Below are 14,885 nucleotides of genomic sequence, written 5' to 3'. Positions count from 1 at the left end.
GCATCCTTGAAATTAATGGGATGTAGCTATGTGAGAGGCTGAAAATAAAGATGCATCCCTATTTGACCTGCTTGGCTCATAAAAAGATTGGTCTAACTGTTACCAGATGATTTAGATTAATCATTACTAGCTACTGCCTTCTTGTATATCATTATTTTCAAGCAGGAGATGGATGATAAAGAAACCTAGGACTATAATTAATTATCTGCTTTCTATTCCTGTCCAAAAGGGATCATTTGGAAGGGAAACCCAAGGGAGAGGAAACTTTACTTCTGGGTAAGGGTTGTCCTCTTACAGCTTCAGTGCTCCTTATTTTCTCTGAGGCTGGTAAAGGACAGGGGTCTTGGTGGCAGTCTCTCCCACCACACACACTTGAGAGCCATAAAAATATGGCAAGCACTAAGACAGAAGAGCAAGCTTGACATGCACACACAAATATACATACATACATACATATATACATACATATAAACATATATACACACACACACACACACACAACTTTAAATATATATGTGTAAGTAATCATTGGCCCATCCAAAAACTTATGCAGGCTTGATTGAAGAGGATCAACTTTTTCTCAAGGGTAAAGTTTCCCTATCAGTGCACCCATGCAGCTCCCACTTTGGTCCTTTTCCCCACACACCTGTCAGCTGGCTCGCAGACACATGATCCCAAAATGTGACACTACCTCAAGCAATGCACCTCTGAAAGCAATGAACTCACTCTCTTATAGTAGACAAAGCTCTGTGTGACCTGGCACCTCAGCTGCAGGCAAGTCAGCACAGTGAAGCCTGCAGCTAAAAACCATTTGCAGATTTTACCTCTTCCAGCAACTTTCCCTGTCTGTAAACTCAGCTAGACTAAAGACAGGAAAGACTGATACAGATGAGTGGTATTTTCTCCCAACATGGTTCACAGGGTTAGTTGGCTTTTTCCCTGGTCTTGGAGGAACATACATTTTTGTGGACATTTTGCACAGCTCTAGTACTGCAAGTACAGGCAAGATAAGCATTTCAGAGAAGCAGGTAGGAATAAGGGGCTACAGAGAAAAATTTCTGTGTGCTTTTGGTTTGAGGTGCTGGGATGGAATTACACATGCATACATCCACCCAGCTGTGGCTTTGAGTTCACCAGAGAGGCCCTGTTACTACTGTTTTGGTAACGAAGTTGATAATGTGTGTGTAAATACCTTTCTAGTGACAAGCATGGAAGGATGGAGAAATGTAGTTGGTTTGGGGCTCCAATGTACTGGGAATCTTTTACTTGCTAGTATATGTCACAGACCTCATCCTTCAATAATTTAGCTCAGGGCATTTGCTTTGCTGTATAAAACACAGACAGTTCCTTGAAGAAGTGAAGGTAGAGAGCCATAGCCTTTGATCCTGCCCAGAAAGCTTATTTGTCCTTATCTCTTCTCACTTTTCCTTCTCCCCAGCCTCTCTCCCAGCAATGTCAGAGGACTAGTGAGGAGCTCTATAGCTGGTACTGTATGAAGTCACTGTGAACCAATCACTTTGGTCTTTTGCTGCAGAACTTTTCCTTATTCAGATTTAATCATATTGTCTGTTCACAAGCCATTTAAAAAAGCATAACCAATTTGGCTTCTCAAGCTCAATTTTAATTATTTCTGTTCTTATTTTGCTTCTCAGTTCTGCAGCTAGGCTAATAAAATGCAGTTCCTTGGGATAGCAGATTAAGTTCTGTAACAACTGGAGGCAGAAAAGCTTATGCCATTTAAGAAATTTTCCAGTGATTAAAATTGGATACAAGTCATAGCCACAGTAATTTATAGTGGCCTCTTAGCACTGACTAAATATTTGAACTATTTTACTTTTTCAGATTCTGTAATATACTAACTGCTTCCTATAAAATATTTAAATTATTTTATTCCTAGTTATTCCAAAAAAGGAAGCAAAAATGCCTTCAAACCCCTATACAAATCACAAAACTTTTTAAAAGTAGCTTATCTGTAGGCACTAATCATCTGGACAATACAATCAATGTATTTGCTTAAAGTTGCTTACAGCACAATGCACCAGACAATTAAATGGAGCTTCATAGCAATGTAGTGGTCTTTTAAGAAGATCACGCCCCTTTATAAAATAATGATATGTCATAAACTAATCACTGCATACAAATCTCTGTGTATGTCACTTTCCACACACAAACTTTCAGAGACAATTCTGCATTTCTCAGAGCAGAAAAAAAGCTAGACAAAATGAAAGGACTTTCCAACTCTAATCACCAAAGAAAATGTTTAAATGCTGTTTGATTTCTCTTACCTGATCAATCACACAATGATTCTTGAGTGCACACACATTCACATGCTCAGAAACCACCATTCCTCACAATTTCCTTGTTTTAAAAACATCCATATGCTTCCCTCTTACCTTCTATGCTCCAGCTTCCTGATAGGGACAGTGCAGGGCTGCACTTTCTTCCCTTAAGTCAAAGCCCCAGCAAGTTTTACAGCAGCCTGCTTACTAATAGCACTTCCCATTATTTATGCATGTCGGGCTTTCTTCTGAACATGGTTATCTGAATAAAAATGATGACTGAAAAATAGATAAAACAACAAAAGCAGAGGAGCTAACCCTTGAGCCCTCGCAGACCTGCCCAGCCAGGTGAAGTGAAATGAGCAAGGAATCCGAAGTTAGTAAAATGTATTTAAATAGTTATCAGGCAAGGGGAAACCAAACGGAGATCATGGTGGGGAAGAGGCAAACATACGTATTGGAATAACCATGCGGTGTCAAGTAACAGACAGATGAAACAAACAGTCATCAGCTATTTTTACATTCAGATTCGCCACTGGTAATGCTTGAGAGATAACTAATACAGAAAGCAGTGCTGTGCAATTGGCTCACTACTGCCAATGAATCAAACCTCAGAGCAGTGCATTTTTGTGTCTACAGGTGGGAGTCAAAGTGTGTATTAAGGTCACCACTAAAAATACTGTGTATGTATGCACCCGAGTAACACATTACTGTCCAAAGGATGCTTTTTCATAAATAGCTCATTTCATCATCAAGGCTGGACAAATGTAGCCAGTGTTCTTGGAGTAAGGACCCCATATCACAGTCCTTCCAAAGCAAACAAGATCAGCCATCCTCCCAGGAGGCACATGCTGGCATTGGGTTTCATTTGGCACTCTGCAATAGGATGTTGAATAATAGGGGAAATATGCCATGAAGTCAACAAGCTAAGTTTTTGTACTGCAGATCTAAACAATGGATTGCACCCTGGGCCACAATGGTACATACAGCTCCTTACTGAAGTCATGAGATTCTACTGAGGCTCAGTATAACACTGGACTTGAACCACAACCTGCAGCAAAATAAGAAGCAGGATCTCCTGTGATTACAGCCCAACTCCTGCTTCCATGACAGATCAGAACTCCACATGAGCCCAGTGTCATTTGCATTTTAAAAAGAGCTGCTAATTACATTGCTTCAGCATGAACAAGGCAACAACCACACAATATCTTCTGCCTGAGAATCTCAAAGCACCAGGATGCTTGTGATGATATAATAGTCCCTGAGATCCAAGAGCAACCCAGACTTACCTCTCTTTGGAGGGACAGTGACCTGCCTTCTCCAAAGCAATCTTCAGTTTTGAATTCCCCACCTGAGAGAAGTGTATTGTTCACCTTAGCTACCAGCAGGGAAATTTTACAAAGACCATTCCAAACTCCTGGTCTGGGCTTTTGGTGCTCAAGTGTTTCTTCTAACACAGTCCAAGCTGAATGCTGGTCTTGTCAAACATCAGGGCACTTCTGCTAAGTTCTGGTCTGGAACTACACAGTTCCAACAGCTTCCCATGTCCTCCACCTGTAAGAGCACTTACGCACAAAGGTTTGGTGTATCATGAGTCATGGCACCTATGAACTCAGATGTTGGAGAGAACAGGTGCACACTGAAAAAAACCAAGTTTGGGAATAAAACAGACAGTGGAAAAGTAGTTTTCAGGCATCCACTGCCACTAATGTAGGCAAAACCATCTGTATATGTGCCTGTCTCTCCCACACATTTCTAAAGAGGAGTGGAATGTATTTCTGGAATACTTGTGCTAAAAATAAACCCATCTCTGCTGTCTATGAAGTGGGCAGGTATAGCCCTGCTTTCTATAAGCCTGTGAACTTGTGAACTGCTTAGAGGCTGAATCACAACTAGAAAGACCCCTATGGAAACTGTAACTGCTAGTGCAGGAAGGGTGGTTGATGATTTGGAAAATCCGAAACAGGCCTCTCACACAAAAGTAGCTGGGGTTAACACCATTCATCATGATGAATGTGCTTCACAGACTCCAGCTTTGTAAGGACTCAAATCTTGGGACAGGCTTACTCAAATATGGTGGTAATAAAGATATATACTTGCAAATTCAGTGCTCATATGAGACTCTGGGATCAAATGGCCTGTCATTAAAACAAAATCACTTCTGGGGAAAATTACTGAATAACACACAGCAAACATGACCCAGTGGAACTTAGATGTTGTTATCCTGCTCCCAGGAAATTTACAAAGTAAAAATTCCTGCTGCTTCCATTCAGTGAGTGTAGAGCAGTAACAGATCACACTGAACTTTTGTAGACAGCAATTTAGACTGAAATTTTAAATCTATATGGAAAGAGTATGCAATTTCCACAGGAGTTAATGGAAAATGTATGTATGTGTGTATAATGAACTCTATCTTTCACACATACACACACATCTGAAACTTTGTATGCTTGGCAATGCTGAGAATACAGACATGAGAACGGTATGCAAGAGCAGTAGCTTTCAGCTTTTTCTGACTTGTATCCCATCCCTGAACACTTTCTCCAGGGAAATAAATGGAGTTCTGCCCTACTGAAAGAGACAGGTTTTTCCTTTGTTACCTTAGCTGCAAATCCCAGCATAGCAGTATGCAGACCCCGAGGGGTCAATGCACGAATCTCATGCGAAAAGTTGCTGGTATATGGAAAGCAAAAAGTGGAACTGATTATAAACAGAAATGAAAATGTCTGAACTAGGAAAATGCAAAAATCAAACTGTTTTGATTGTAGAAAGTAAATGGTTTATAATTCTCATGGCACTAACAAGCCAGGGGTCTATTTAGAAAGCCATGAGAGCAATAGGACTTTCCAGTTGTTTGCTTACAGCACTTTTTGTCCAGCCAAGCAATGCAGGTTCAATTCTTACCTGGTAGCTACAGACTGAATGATCTGTTGATTATTATCACAGTGAGTGGAATAACGTGATATCTGGGCACTGGACAGATGAGTGTGGAACATTGGCTTGACAGAGCAGCCTCGAGGTCATATCAGCCAAACAAAGGCAGTGAAGCAAGGAAGTATTGCTTCTAGGTATTTTTTCTCACAAAGGGGAGCAAGATCAAGGCTGCATTTTCTGCTCAGCACCTCATGTTCACCAACAGGATTGTTTTGCACCTGGTATCAGAGGAAATGACAGGTAGGTCTCTGCCATATTCCCCCTCTCTTTCTGTGTCCTCTTCTGGGCCCAGCCCCTTGCACATCCTGGTTTGAACCAACTTCTGTCCTGACAATCCCAGCTGAGAAGATGTAGGTGAAGACAGAAAGGTCCCCAGTACCTAAGAACCATTAGCACTCCTAAAGCCTCTTCCATTGGGACCATTTCTCCACCCTACTGGAAGGACTGCTTATCCACCCCTTGTGCAGAATTTCTGCAATGAAACCAGGGCAGGACTCATCCACAGCCTCTCTCCAGGGCTTCTCCTTAGGATTCAAACTTTGTCAGCAGCTGGAGTTTGTCAGTCCCAGCTCCAGGGACTCCCAGAGCTCTGACAAGGAGAGAAATTTTTTAAGCCCTTAAAGTTTTTTCTATTTGTCCTTACTGAAGCTTTGAATGAAGCCTAGCAAAGTAAAAAGTCTCTGTAAAAGGAAGCTCTGGAATAAATTTCAGAATGGTTCAAGAAAAAGAAATATTTCCTTAATTTCATCTTTCATAATAATTTTATAATATGGTGTTTCATATAATACAATATCAAAATTATTTTCATCCTGCCCTCAGAAAGAGTAAAAGATATTATTTCCTATGTTTCTTCTCTGAAATCAGATTTCTTACGAAACCAACCAACTTTGCTACATTTCAGCTTTGAATGCATTTATGATCACTGGCAGACTTTGGTTCCAGCAACTTTTTGTCTGTTTGTGAATAAGACCTTAAAATCAATTTTAAAATAATTTCTAATCTCCTGATCTCCTCTCCCTGCTGCTGTGCCATCAATAGCACCCAGACTCAGCTGACTCAGAAATGACTTGTCTGGATTCCAGCTCTGAACACTCATCCTAAAACTCTGGGAGGTGCCTGGCCATTGCATCAGAACAGAATACAGACTAGAAGGACTCTAAAAACACAGCCTCAGTGACAGTTTTGGCAAAGATGTCACAAACTCATCCTACTTATTCCCCCCATAATCAACTGACTCTTCAGTCAGGACCAGTCATGCTTTTGCCAGTAACACAGCTATCCCACATACTGTGATCACATCTGCAGAACCTCAAAAATATGCTTTTGTATAATTGCTTCAGTATTAAACACTCTGAAAAGAGTGGAAGACAGTTGTGGCAGAAAAGAAAATTACTATGTGGAATGCTTAATACCAGAAGAGGACTAAATTATTCTACAAATCAGGGATTAATCCTGCAAAGCAATGTTCTGCCTGGGCCCATTTTTCAAAGGGATTGCACTATCTAAGATAGCCAAAAACATGTCAGGTACCTCTGCCATCTCGGAGCTGATTTACCTTGGAAATCTTTCCCTTCTCATCAGGAATTGTCAGCAGAAACTGACAGCACTTTGCCATGTGCAGAAAAGGTTCAGCCTGTCCCAGGACACTCAAGGAACCACTCTTTCAACTAAAGGTTACGAAATGACCCCACTTGTGACATATCAGATGAGGCAAAAATACCTGTAAGTAGTCTGAGTGATCTAAAAATTAGCTCCCATTATTATGTTGAAGCCAGCAGCATTTGGAGAGATTAGGACAAATGCATTAGGTAATTTATAAACATAGCTGTAATCCATCTAATTTAAGGAGAGGTTGGAAGAATGCAGAGTTACTGGCCTAGTGTAAATATTTCCCATTTACGAATCACTAAGCAAAAACTGGAGACCACAGGCTAATTAAAATAGCTGGACAACCACGATGGGAAGCATAAGGTGCTATTTTTAGGGGGATCGTATGAGAGCCCAGGCAGCCAGAAGTCTGGTCAATCCAGAGGTGTCACATGGCTGTTCTCAGAGTCCTTTGCACTCTGTCACCCCACTACACACAAGGTGAACGAGACAGTACGATTTTTGTTCCTGCCCCCCACATCCCCACCCAGATTTCATGCAGTATTTTACATTTCACAAAACACACTGGATGGTTTTCCATGGAAACCACAGAACCACTGTCCCTATCATGTGCCAGGTTCTTTCACAACTGAGAGATGGTCTTTGAGCAGTCTGTGCAGGACTGACTCCCCTCAGTTGCTGGAAAATGCCAGTGTTTTACAAGAGGAAGCTGTGGTAAACTGCACTACAAGAGGAAGTTGTGTTATGCTGCAGCACAGCTGGTACTGCAGAGGTAGCTGCGGTTAAACGTGTGCTTATCTCAGGGTGAAGGGAGGTGAAGAGAGAAAAGATAAAACATTAAAACTTGTTATAAGCAAATGAGTTTACCAGAATTACAGGGGTTTTCATTTTGCAGTTTGTAGAACACACTTGTTGTGGGCCAAGAAGAGGAAGGAGTGAAGCACAGCAGAAGAAAATATGATAATTCTATTCCTCAGCAGTCAGTGAAGTTTCAGAACATACCTGCACTATTTCAAAAACTCAGAGTCCTGCAAAATGTGTGCAGAAGATACTGGGGTGCAAAATGTCTTCCTGCATGGTTTTGTACTGGAGCACCAGTGGGCAGTGAGGGGAGGTTTAGGAGAAAGTTTTCAGCCTAGATGAGAATTAGACAGGGAAGGAATTTATATTTGCACTTCCTCCTTCTCAAACCGACCTTATTTCTAGCTCAAAACCCTTCTCAAGAAAGGACTACTGGAAACCATGAAGGTTTTGAAAAATATTTCAGTTTTCCGTGTCTTGGCAGCAAAACAGGTGCCATGAGTATGCAAGCCACAGCAAACGCAATTGCTTAACCTGCTTCCAGTCCACCAGCAGATCAGAGCACACCCATTAACTGCAAGAAGCAATGTAGCTATTTGCCTTTTTCACATTCCAATAATCCGAGTAAATATAATACCTTCTTTCTAAAGAGATATGGCTTTAAGTCACATTTAAGAAAAGTAAGCAATCTAAAACTGGCATTCAGTAAACCAGAAAGCACTAGAGAGAGAACTAGAGTTTATGCCCAGCCTTTCAGAAAAAGCCAGTGTGTAATTGTTCAAGGTTTTGCTGAATGTCAGGAATGGAAGATTAACAAGCAGTGAGATTATCAGTGTTAGCAGGAGGAATTCATGCAAACACAGGAAGGCCAAGAACAGCTAAAAACCTGGTCTGATAGATAGCAAATGTGCTTCTCTGCAGAACAGCGCTAAATAATGACTGAGAAAAAAGGAGCCAAATGAGGAACAGAAAGCAACTGCTGCAGAAAAGTGAGGAAACAGAAATAGGGCAATCAGGAACAGAACTCAGTAGCGCTGCTTCGCTGCAGGAATCAGTCCCAGCTCCCCCACATGCAGTACACCCAGGCTAGCTCACATGCACCAGGACCTGCCCAAAATGTCCTTGGGAAAATCTGGCTAGGGAATTGGTGGACTGGGCAACTAGGGATGGATTTTCATACTTTCCCTGTTGTTGAACTTAGAAAGTAGGATCAGTGAGATATGTCAGGCAGATAGGAAGACAGCATCAGAGAACCCCCTAGGAATCCCGCAGGCCTAAAAATTATGTCACATCCCTTTAATAAGGATTAACCAGATGAGTCCCAAGTAATCACAGATTACTCTTAGCAGTGAAGTGATTCTTGGGACTGGAGGTCACTGTACCAAATGTACTAAACTGGCTGGTACCAATAAACTGACATGCAAACAAAGGAATTCTTTAATCTCACTCCATTAAGGAAAAGGCATGTGGTTTGAATTATGATCATTTAAACCACTGCCTTCAGACACTTTTTGAAGGTTTGTAGTCTGCTAAACTCATTATAAAATTCATGCTGTCAAATATTTGAAGAAAAATATAATGGAAATAAAGAGATAACTATTGTCTTTTCAAAAAAGACACAACTGGTTTCCTTTAAACTTTACAAAGGCATTTCAGGAAAAAATAAAAATAAAACAATAATAAAATTGTTACTGAAGAAAATTGTGATGTACCAAACATGTACATGATTAATTATCTTCTGGCAGAGATTAAGGACTCTTCTCTTAGGAATAAAACTGAACCAGTTTGCAAAATCAAGACTTTAAACAGATCCATACAGATATCATACAGATATCCTCCTTGTTTTCAGAAGTGTTTACACACAATATAGAGCACAGGGTGAAGCATTTAAGCACTGTACAATCAAAGTGCATTTTCATTGCAATCTTTTAGTTAGTGTCAGAAAGTATTGCTGTTTCCAAACACATTCCCACATCCAAGGTGTATCTGAAATCCATTAAGAAAATGACTGTGTATGCAGGCAGGCCTGAACAAAGAGGCAAGGTTTGATGTCCACACTGGCAACACTTTCAACATCATCCATGTCATTTGGGATCACAAGTCCCACTGATTTAAGTATTCCAGTCCTACTGAAGGAAATAGTCTCTCAGATATTTCAAAGAGGGACATGAAAGCTGGATTTTTTGGAAATCAATGTTTACTGTAGAAGCAACCCGGCTGATGCAGCTGAGCCAGCTCCAGTCAACAGAAACCCTTCCACAGACATGACTGGGAGCTGGAACATTCTCTGCTTTGTGTTTCAAAGACAGAGTTTGTGATTTCCTCACAGGAGGGATGCTAATGAGACCTTGGAATGGGTGGTGTAAATAGAAATGCATAAAATTCAAACATTTAAACAAGAGTATTTTTACACTGTTCAACACTAGATGTGTTGATGAATGGTTGATTCCAGTGTTCTATTCACATTTTCCTTTGTACCTTTCACTGATTTACCATTTATTTTGGCATTAATGTAAAAAAAATTAAGTCATCAAATTTCATAGTTCCTTCAAAAATCAAATGCAGACTCATAGCTTCCACAAGATACTGCAGATATAATCACACAGTCCTTATATTTATTATATGAGCTACATTAGTTCGTGAAGTCCATGAGATGTTACTAATAGTCATTCAGTATATTAGGGGTTTCCACTGTGTCCAGCACCAAAGTGAGCAAATACCTACTCTTGCACTTAGAGATGATGATCTGTAAATCCAGGCCCATGTACACATGGTCCTGTTTCTTAAGACAAAAAAAACCAACCACTGCCAATTTGAATAAAATCACCCTGCAAAACACATAGAGATTCATATCAAATACCTCTATTGGAATTCTTTCCAGATCTCACCTTTAAACACTTACAACGCGCTTTGTAGACATGTTTTTAGCTTTAGAGCAACTAAACTATATGCTCAAGTTACACTAGGAACCTATAGAAAAGCCAGCTTTCTCCTCTCCTGGCATTCTGGACTATTCATCAGCTTATGCTGAGTCCTAGATGGGAAAACCTCCAAGGGAGGATTTTTACTAGCACATTCTGCCTTTTGCAAATTACTATGGTATGATCATAATGCCTTTGTGCTTTTGTCTAACTGCTGGTAGTATTTTAAAAGTGCCTATTGCTCTTTAGTCTAGAGCTGCATAAACAGCAACAATAATAATTAATAACTTTTGCAATTATCTCCTGCCAAATGAAATCTCATCTTCAGCTTCAGTTGGAGACATTCATATGTCTTAAGTTGTTGTCTAGGGCTGCTATGCACTAACTGTTGGTATGTTCCATCCCAAAGGTGGCTCTTTGGGAAACTTTGACGCTCTATAAATAGAAGATATTATTTATTACTATTTGGAGGGCACAGGAATGCAACAATTCACCCTCAAGGGGTAGAGACACTCAAGAATGCTTGCTTCAGTATTGGATGCATGAATAGTTCATAATCAGTGATGTGAGGGAGAGAAATGCTCTAGCACAGAATATCCTGTATGAGCAAGAAGATGAGATCCAGTGGACAAAATCCATCATGCCCAGTGCTGGCCTTTTACAAGTTTCAACTGGCCATCTCAGCTCCCTTTCTCAACCATGGAGGTTAGCAGATAGCTCTGGGAGGTCTGAAATGCCTTTCTTCCTGCAAGGAAGAATCACAGTCTCAGAACACAGTCCTTATGGCAGATAAGACAGGAAGCCTTCTTTAGCAGCTTAGCCCAGGCACTGAGAGCTGAGACAGCTGAAGAGAGGTGGCAGGACCCTGGCCCCAGAAAGGGGACAGAAACCCAGCAATGGCAGAGATCCCCAGAGCAAGGAAATACAAATAAAATGCACACAATAAGAAATTTAAAGGGAGTGGGGATACTGAGAAAGTACTAAAAAGAAAAGAATAAAGGGAAAACTAGGAGCAGCACAACAACTAAAGTAATTATTTTTCTTCTAAAATTTGCAAGTCTAGTCCTGTTCCTGTATTCTCCTTGTTAATTTTCCAGCAGGAAATATGAGCAGATGAAGATTTTACAGGATCAGATCAAAAGCAGTTAAACATATCAAGCATTCTCCTCTAAGTCACTTCATTCCAACCTTCCAAAGCAAGCCATGCTGAGCTGTCACCCAGCTGGAGAAGCCCTGTACAGAGCCTTGTCCGGTGCTGGGTATGCACTACAACCTGACATGCCTTTCACCTAAGATTTCAGACCTCAGTGTCATTCCTTCCTGCTGCAACAGAGCAGAATTTCAGAGCCAGGCTGGAAAGAGGAAGAGAGACAGTGGACATTTAAACCTCTGGCAGATTCGAGCAAGACAGGGTGCCATCCCTCACCAGCAACAAGCTTATATAAGCAAAAGGTGTTGTATTTAATGTCAAAATCAGTCAGGAAACAGCATTTCACCCAGAAAGTTGAACTAAAGAGATACATACCCAGTTGTCTGCGTAGAGAAAATCTGCCCACACCAATGTCCCTCTTTCTCCCGCCGTGGGCAGGAGAGTGTGAGACGGCCAGGCCAGGGCATCTAGAGGGAGCAGGGGGTGCTGAGTGGTGCTGGCAGCAATACCCCAGACTGACACTGAACCCCCTCTGCTTGACCCAGGGCCTGCCAGTGCTGCGGGTGCTGCAGCACGACCTCACAGCTCCCCCTAACACCATCAGGTGCCTAAAGGGCCTTTCAGGCAGAGCCCTTGCTGCTGACAACAGTGACAAGCAAACACTGCCTTCGCCTAAAAAGACAGGGGCTGTTTTCCATTTAAATGAGCCTTCAAGTCTGTTTCCTTTCACTGGTCATTTGACAGCCTGGAAAAAGTGCATGTCCTCAGCTCTGAGTGTGCTGAGCACAAGGACTGGAGGATGGAGGAGAGGGTGGCCATGGCTTGGCCCCACTGCAGCAACTCTCTGCCTGGAAGCAGCAAGGGGAGTGAGTAGTTACAGTTCAACTCTCCTTCATCAAGTGATGAATTCACCCCTAACTTTACTTCATTCTCCAGAAGTCCAACAAAGGGCTAACCTGCCTCTGCCCGGCCAAAGACAACACCAACCAAACTCTCTCTTGTTTGGGTCAGGGAGCTCAGGTATGAAGTGAAAGCTCACCCAACAGCACTGGAGCTGATGGTCTGACCAGTAAGGCCCAAAAAGAGGATGGAAAAGCAGTAGCCATGAGAAGTGGACATTAGCCATTTGTCTTCCGAGAAATGCCGCTAGTTAGATGCTCTTTGATTAATGCTGCAAAAGACATGAGTCCCTGCCCAGCCAGAGCCAGACATCTGTTGCTTAGTAAAAATGCCAGGATAGAAACTATTTTTGCAGCCCCTATCAAATAGTCAAATTTTTTTGAGCCCTCTGTAGGGACTGCACTGTCCACAAAATGGGACAGACCACCAAATCCAGGCTGATGCAGGTACCATGATTCAGTCCAGCCTTCCCCAAATGCTGTCTGGGCATTTGTTAGTATGTGCCTCAGCAGGTCAGCCAAAGAAAAAGATTTAAAGAGGTCTTTTGTGCACCAATTTCACCTGTCTTTGTGCCAGGTAATCAGTGTAAACCCTGAACCTCTCTCCCACACAAGCCCTCTTTTTCAGTGTCTGGCAAGAACATGAAAAAAAAAAAAAAAAAATTTGTGACTGTGGCCAAGATTACCTTTCTCCTGGTTTTCACTTAGTGGTCTGTAATTCCCAGACTGTGGAAAAGGTAAAAAAAAAAAAAAACCAAACCAAACCCTATCAGTTATCTGTCTCATAAGCTGAAAAATCCTTCTTATTTAATCTCTTCTCATGGAAGAAAATATTCTGTGTTTCTCCACACTTCTCTGTATCTTTTTAATCTACTCCTATGACTGTTTTGAGGTGACAGTAATTACCATAGACAGTATTCAGAATGGATTTATGTGGGGACACAATACTATTCGTGGTCCCTTTCCCAGTTTTCTGTTTGCCTTTCTAACCAGTGAGCATGAAGCAGAGATTTTGGAGGCATGAGTGTAGCCTACCAGCACAGAGACACACATACTAACGCCAACACAGCAATATGCTTGAGAAAAGCATTTTGGAAAACCCTGCTCCTTTTAGCTCTCTGCCAAGACAGCCTCTCCAGGCTGCCCCACGTGTGCCTGCTACATCCCCAGCAGAGCTGAGGCCTCAGTAACTCCTGATGCTGCGTGTAGAGTATACCATTCAGTTTAGCTTCTCCTAAACTACTCCCATTCCTCATGCCTTACATTAATCCTAGCACCTACCCCTAACAAAAACCTGTTTCTTCCTCAGTTTTTGCCATTCATTGCCAAAGTCCCACAGACAGGGAGAACTGAACTTTTGACCATTACTTACACTGTGCAGTCTGTGTAAATTGTACCACTAATGCAGATGAGTCCTACAAGTATCTAAGCACAGGGATAAAGGAATGAGTCAGATGAGAAAAGACACTTGCAAGCACCTATAACCTCGGCTGGCACTGGTAATTTCAGGGCTTTATGCTGTAATTAGTACAAGGTGCATTCTGTCAGTCTTTGATGATGCAGCTCAGAGGTACAAATGAAATTGACTGGGCATTTCTAACTCCACATCTCAGTTCTAGAAGTGTTTGTAGAGTTACAAGCATTTGGTTTAGATTGCACTGAACTGAATTCAATCCCACCAGATGCCTTTCGGTTGGTTGCTATGGGTTTTGAGTTACACAGCTACGACAGATGAAGTGTCACCTCACCAAGTGAATTTTGCCAGTGTGTGCTGCACTGGGAGGGGTGATGGAGGGTCCTCAGCCTGGCACTTATCACCCTGCCTTGGGCATTGGAAGGTATACCAGCACACCAGTGCTTGCAGAGCTATTCAGGGGGAATCATGTGTGTCCCAGGGGTTGCAGCAGCTCAGGTGGTGATGTTCACAGGCGTCTGCACCACAGAGACACAATACTGACAGCTGGAATCCCGCGGGGTCATGACACCTAAGAGCACACAAATATCATGGCAAGACACCTGGGAAAACCACCTTGAAGTTCTTGCATATGTCATGTTGCTAATCACTTTACCCCAAGCATGAGCTCTTTGCCGTGAAATCAGAAATGCCTTCCATTGTGGAGTTAATTCACCATCTTAACAACACTAGAAGGCAGGTTTTTGTGGTCAAATATATTGCCACATTAATAACTTCAGAATATTACATGAAGCACAAAAAGAAAAGAGAATAAATTAACAGAAGAAGCCGGCATGGCACACTAGAGAATTAAAGTGCCATTTTATTACACACACCTCA

At 41.8% G+C, this 14,885-nt stretch overlaps 1 protein-coding gene across 2 annotated transcripts in view; it reads right to left on the bottom strand.

The window, feature by feature from the left end:
• CUNH10orf71 (chromosome unknown C10orf71 homolog) overlaps positions 1-2,684 on the bottom strand; it is a 31,517-nt gene extending 28,833 nt beyond the window's left edge. Inside the window, exon 1 of one of the 2 annotated variants that reach the window (XR_003570857.1) lies at positions 2,394-2,684. The gene's annotated coding sequence lies outside the window, so the exon portion shown is untranslated. The remainder of the gene's footprint in view (positions 1-2,393) is intronic. The other variant, XM_027880474.1, reaches the window with a different exon arrangement.
• Positions 2,685-14,885: the final 12,201 nt, after the last annotated feature.

The sequence above is a fragment of the Empidonax traillii genome, unplaced genomic scaffold (assembly GCF_003031625.1).
Source record: "Empidonax traillii isolate 1590-97213 ecotype Southwest subspecies unplaced genomic scaffold, ASM303162v1 scaffold70:size1330859, whole genome shotgun sequence".
Taxonomy (NCBI): domain Eukaryota; kingdom Metazoa; phylum Chordata; class Aves; order Passeriformes; family Tyrannidae; genus Empidonax; species Empidonax traillii.
Note: the sequence above shows the minus strand (reverse complement) of the source record. Positions and strands in the feature narration are given on the sequence as shown.